General features: G+C 37.2%; 1 long non-coding RNA gene across 1 annotated transcript in view; it reads left to right on the plus strand.

Annotated features, from left to right (window-relative positions):
* Positions 1–255, plus strand: part of LOC148731908 (uncharacterized) — a 1,713-nt gene extending 1,458 nt beyond the window's left edge. Inside the window, exon 3 of the long non-coding RNA XR_016001873.1 lies at positions 1–255. This exon is cut by the window's left edge and continues 19 nt beyond it. This is a non-coding gene — a long non-coding RNA (uncharacterized LOC148731908).
* The last annotated feature ends 5,982 nt before the right edge of the window (positions 256–6,237 follow it).

The raw sequence follows: 6,237 nt of genomic DNA on the forward strand, positions 1-6,237 counted from the left end.
CTGGCTGGAACAAGAAATAGTTATGGAAGAGCAGCTGGAAAAAGGAAGAGAAGAACAAAGAAAAAGGGAGGAGCAAACGAAAAGAGAGAAACAAAGAAAGGGAGAAGATCATTTTTCCGACACATACCTATACTTAAGTTATCCCTTTTAAAATTTTCAACCTATATATCTATTTCACACAGTAATTCCTCTTTTTTTCAAATATGTGAAATCATAATCTCTTGGAAAACTACTCTATGAGGGATATAAATTTAATGTATATTGTTTCTATTTTTATTTAACCGCCTCCCGGTTAGCTCAATGGATAGAGCGCTGGACTGTTGTGCGGGAGGTCGAGGGTTAGAGCCTCGGCCGGACCAACACTCAAGGTCTTAAAATAATTGAGAAGAATATGCTACCTTTCTATAACATCAAGAAATTGTTAGATATTCTAGTCTTCCGCGGATAAGGACGAATAAACGGAGGTCCCGTCTCCTACAGGGTTAGGGGTAGGAAACGTTAATTTCCCACGCACGAGATTACTGTGTGATGGATGTCCTCCCCTGGGGTGGGATGGGCGGGTTAGGATTGATTGTAAAGCGCTGTTGATCTGTCATTGTAAATAGCGCTCTATAAGTGATAAATTGTTGTTGTTGTTGTTATTTTTAAGTGAGCCTAATGATCTTGTTTATAGGACAGCCATATTAGTACGTCAATGTCATCGGAAGACATTAAATATTTGGAAGAGAAACTTAAAACTTGTTAAGTTCTCCTTCGGTTCCACAAGTAAACAGGCAGCACGTTGGAATGGGACGACAGTAGTTCATCCTAAGTCACCAAGGGATTCTTTTGCAATGAACCCTTAAGTTATTCTGTTACAATGTTTTATCTGGCGGTGAATAGTACCCGTGGGCCTCACGAAGACGTTAACTTTGCTTGTCAAGCAAAGATAAATCAATAGTTTGCCGTCAATTAATGCACTTGCATCAGTGTATAGAGCGACTTCTGGGAAAATTTCCCATTGCCTGAAGACATTTCTAACGCTAAATTGACTTAAATTCCAGGGGTGTGAATAATATGCAGACCCTTTTCAACAATCAGAACATCACAGTGGTGAAACATAACACCAAAACTTACATACGGATAAATATTTTATGAGGAAGGCTACATTCTCTTTTCCAGCAAAATAATCTCAAACTAAGTGATATTTGTCGAATAATCCTAAGGCTTTGTGCAGGGGATCCTACAAAGTACCGGCTAAAATTATTGACTTCACCCGGGGATAGCCTTCCGACAACTACCTCCCGACCCAAAATTTTCTTACGCGAATTAAGGGTGCACTTCCAGCGATCTAACTTACAACTGCAGTATATCTGTTCATCCCTATTTCCACGTTTTGATTGCATTCGAAAATCAAAACAATTTCACAGCTCGTACTCTGCATGTGCAATACATCCAAATTTGACATACCCATTATTAACCCCTTTTTCCATTTTTCACTGAATGTAGAAATTCTCGAAAGGAGGCAATAAATTCTGACAATTTATCCAGCAATTAGAATATATTCTAACATGCCAAATCCAATCTTCACCCCAACTTTCCACTTTCTCGATCAACTCTAGAAACATGTACACGGGGTTAATTATAACAATTCATGCTACAAGTGGATAATATCATAACTTTTCCATATCCAATCTTTACCCCGATTTGTTCAATTAACTGTAGAAAAACGGGAATCGTGACAATTCGATTGGTTAACATCATGACTTGCCGTGTCCAATCGTTACCCCGATTTTCCATTTGTTCAACGAGTCCCGAGAAAGCCGCAATAAGTTCTGACAATTCATCACGCAAGTGGAATATAACCTTAGTTGCTATATGAAATCTTTACCCTAATTTTCCATTTTTTTTTCGTTTATTAGAGACCAATATGGTAAAATCTGACAATTAATCCCACATGTGGGATATGCCAAAAATGGGGTAAAATCGGACAATTCATCCTGCAAATGAATCATCTTCCAACTTGTTATGTGTAATCTTTACCCGATTTTTCATTATTTTCAGAGAATTCTAAAGAAAAAACAGTTCATGTCATAAAAAGAATATATTCCAACGCGCTTATTAAATTATAACTCGGTACATCCCTGATTTTCTGTTTTTTCTAATAAATTCCGAAAAAACGGGGTTAGTTCTGAAAACTCACCCCATAAGTAGAATACATTCTAAGTTTCCATATCCAATCTTGAACACGGTCTTCTATTTTTATTTTAAAGAATTCCAGAAAAAAAGGGACGATAAGTTATGAGAGTTTATACCGTAAGCGGAGTATATCCTAAGTTGTCATATCCAATCTTTACCCCAGTTTTCGAATTCATTTTTTTTCAATGAATCAATTCCAGAAAAACAGGACAAACTCTGACAATTCATGCTACAAGGGGATAATACCCGAAGTTCCCAAATGCCATTTTTGCTTCGATTTTCCAATTTTTTTTTAAGTGAACTCTAGAGAACAAGGGCAAATTCTTAGAATTAATTCCGCAAGTGGAATATAACCTACGTTGTCATGTCAAAACTTTCCTGATTTTCCTTTTTTTTAATGAATTAATTCTAGAAAAACGGGGTAAAACTCTGAGAATTCATGCTACAAGTGGATAATACCCGTAGTTCCCTTATGCCATCTTGCTCTGATTTTGGAATTTTTTCGAGGAATTATATAAAAACAGAGAAAATTCTAGTAACTCATCCTCCAAGTCGAATATATTCCATTGACTTGCCACATATAATCTACTTTACCCCGATTTTCCATTTTTTTTCGATGAGTAGAAAAACGTGGCTCCCACTGACTCGCCATATTCAATCTTTACCCGATTTGCCATTTCTTTTTTCAATAAATTCTGGAAAAAACGGAGTAAATTCTGAGGATTCACGCTACAAGTGGATCAGACTCTAAGTTCCCATATGCCATCTTTACCCCGATTTTCCATTTCTTTTTTCAGCGGTGAATTCTACGATTAGCGCTAATCGTTAGCCCCTTAACTTAAAGCAATACGCAAATAGCTTAATTGTAATTAGAAGTTTTTTATAACGCAAGCCCGCTTTCAGTTATTATTAATTAATTAACTTCTATAGAAACTTAGACACAACGCGCTGTGTAATGTACTGTTCCTCTTTAATTGTAATCATTCCCTAAAGAAGTCTTAATTGGGGTCGAAACGCGTCCGAAATAAACAAGAGCCATGCTCTTGAAATAAATGAGAAGCTTACAACTACAAAAAGTGTTTCTTTGTGCGGCTCGCTTGTCTTAGTCAAATAGAAGATAGAAAAAATTCCACTTTTAAAAAATGCTTGTGTTCTTAGTGAATTCTAGAAAAGCGGGATAAATTCTGAGAATTTGTCCTTCGAGTGGGATAGATCTTAGAGAGCCAAATCCAATCTTTAACCCGATTTTCCATTTTTTTTTTTCAATGTACTCTAGAACAATGGGATGAATTTGGAGAATTCGGCCCACAAGTGGCTAATACCTTTGGTTCTCATATGCCATCTTCACCCCGATTTTCCATTTAATCAATGAATTTTAGAAAAACGAGGTAAATTCTGAGCATTCATGCTACAAGTGGATAATACCCGAAGTTCCCATATGATATCTTTACCCCGATTTTCCATTTTTTTCAACAAGTTATAGAAATACGGGGTAAAATCTAAGAATCCATTCTCCAAATGAAATAGATCCCAAGTTGCTATATCCTGTTTTCACCCCGATTTTCAATTTTTTTTTCAATGAATTTTGGAGAAACGGGATTAATTCTGCGAATTCATCTGCAAGTGGCTAACACGCTAAGTTCCCATATTATGATCTTTACCCCGATTTCCCATTTGATCAGCGAATTCGAGAAAAATGGGGTAAATTCTGAGCCTTCATGTTACAAATGAATAATACCCGAGGTTCCCATATGCCCTAATTTCCATCTTTTTTTTCGGTGAATTTTACAAAAAAACGGGGTAAAATCTAAGAGTTCATTCTGCGAATTAATAGATCCCAAGTTGCCATAGCCGATTTTCCATAAGTTCCCATATGCCATCTTTACCCCGAATTCCCATTTGATCAGCTAATTCGAGGAAAACGGGGTGAATTCTGAGCCTTCATGTTACAAGTGAATAATATTCGAGGTTCCCATATGCTATCTTTACCCCGAATTTCCATGTTTTTTTTTCAGTGAATTTGACAAAAAAAGGGGTGAAGTCTAAGAGTTTATCCTCCGAATTAAATAGATCCCAAGTTGCCATAGCCAATCGTTCACCCGATTTTCCATTTTTTTCTTTCAATGAATTCTAGAAAAACGGGATGAAATTTGAGAATTCGGCCTCCAGTGGCTAGTACCCTAGGTTCCCATGTGCCATCGTCACCCCAACTTTCCATTTGATCAGTGAATTTCAGAAAAACGAGGTAAATTCTGAGCATTCATGCCACAAATGGATAATACCCGAAGTTCCCATACAATATCTGTCAATTTTCAATTATTTTTCAACAACTTTTAGGAAAACGGGGTAAAATCTAAGAATCCATCCTCCCTGATGAAGTAGATCCCAAGTTGCTATATCTAGTCCTCAACCTGATTTTCCATTTCTTTTTTCAATGAATTCAGGAGAAACGGGATTAATTCTGCGAATTCATCCGCAAGTGGCTAACACGCTAGGTTCCCATATGCCATCTTTACCCCGATTTTCCATTTGATCAGCGATCGAACTCGAGAAAAACGGGGTAAATTCTGAGCCTTCATGTTACAGGTGAATAATACCCGAAGTGCCCACATGCTATCTTTATCCCGAATTTCCAATTTTTTTTTTCAGTGAATTTGACAAAAAACGGGGTGAAGTTTAAGCGTTCATCCTCCGAATTAATTAGATCACAAGTTGCCATAGCAAATCTTTAACACGATTTTCCATTTTTTTTATGAATTCTAGGAAAACGGGATAAATTCTACGAATTCATCCGCAAGTGGCTAACTCGCTAAGTTTCCATATGCCATCCGCTTTACCTGGTTTTTCCATTTGATAAGCGAATTCCAGAAAAACAGGGTAAATTCTGTGAAATTCATCCTTAAGGTCCTTAAGGTGGAATATATCCTAATGACTTGCCATAGTCATCTTTACCCGATTTTCGATTTGATCATGATGTGAATTCGTCGTAAACGGGGTAAATTATGACAAATCCGCCCAAAAGTGCAACAAATCCGAAAATAATTTAGAAACAGTACAAAAAAAGAGCAGCTTAAAACAGCGGAACCGGACCGTAATGAAATTTAGAGACAGAACTAAAGAAAGTACAGCTAAAATCAGCGGAACCGTAATAAAATCACATCACAATCTACTATTTCAAATTTTCACAATCTACTACTTCAGATTTTGGCCATACAGCAAAAACCTACGATATTCGAAATAAACAACTGAAGGCCAAACTTCTGTGATTGAAGGAAGACTTCGTGACGCAGACAAATTATCACAACTTTGACCTCTCAGTCGATCTTACCTCAGGCAGATCAGCGAAGCGTCAAAAATATATAATTTTATGCCGACGAACCATAATATATGACCTTCAACTATTAAAGAAAATAAAACAATTGCGATATGGGTAAAATGTTGTCATTGAAGTCGCAAGTCGAACAATGATGTCTGTAAATAAAGCAAGACTACAAATAAAGCGTGAACAATAACGCATCCTTTGGTCAAAAGTCGCTTTGTTATTTACGTAGTAAGTTGCTCTTCTACGTTTAGGACGTTTAGATTAGAAGAACGATGCGATGACACGGCGTTAACGAAGGAGCCATAGAACTTCAAGGAAAGTAATGTGAGAGATTGCGAACAGCATGTTTTCCTGAGATCAGTGGGAAGTTGCTCATAGGTGTCAAATTTTCTACTTATCCTGACCCCCTTGAATGAGCACTTCTGCTTGAAGACATAACTGCAACGGAGCCTCTTAACCAGTCCCAAGCCGCGTGTCGCTCTATAGATCACAGGATGTGATTGGCCATTGTATCACATTACGTCAGAGGACATATCTACAACAAGAGGACATATATGGCGTTCATTACTGTTCAAAACACTTTGAGCACATATTTGACTTTGTGACACCTTTTTTACGTTCAAGGGGATCAAATTCCTCTGTCAGATATCACGTCCTAAATTTTACGACGTAAAACCTTGTATTCTATTTTATGGCGTCAAATACACCGACGTCTATTTTACGGCGAGAATTCAATG

This window comes from Stylophora pistillata, chromosome 5 (assembly GCF_964205215.1).
Source record: "Stylophora pistillata chromosome 5, jaStyPist1.2, whole genome shotgun sequence".
Classification (NCBI taxonomy): Eukaryota; Metazoa; Cnidaria; class Anthozoa; order Scleractinia; family Pocilloporidae; genus Stylophora; species Stylophora pistillata.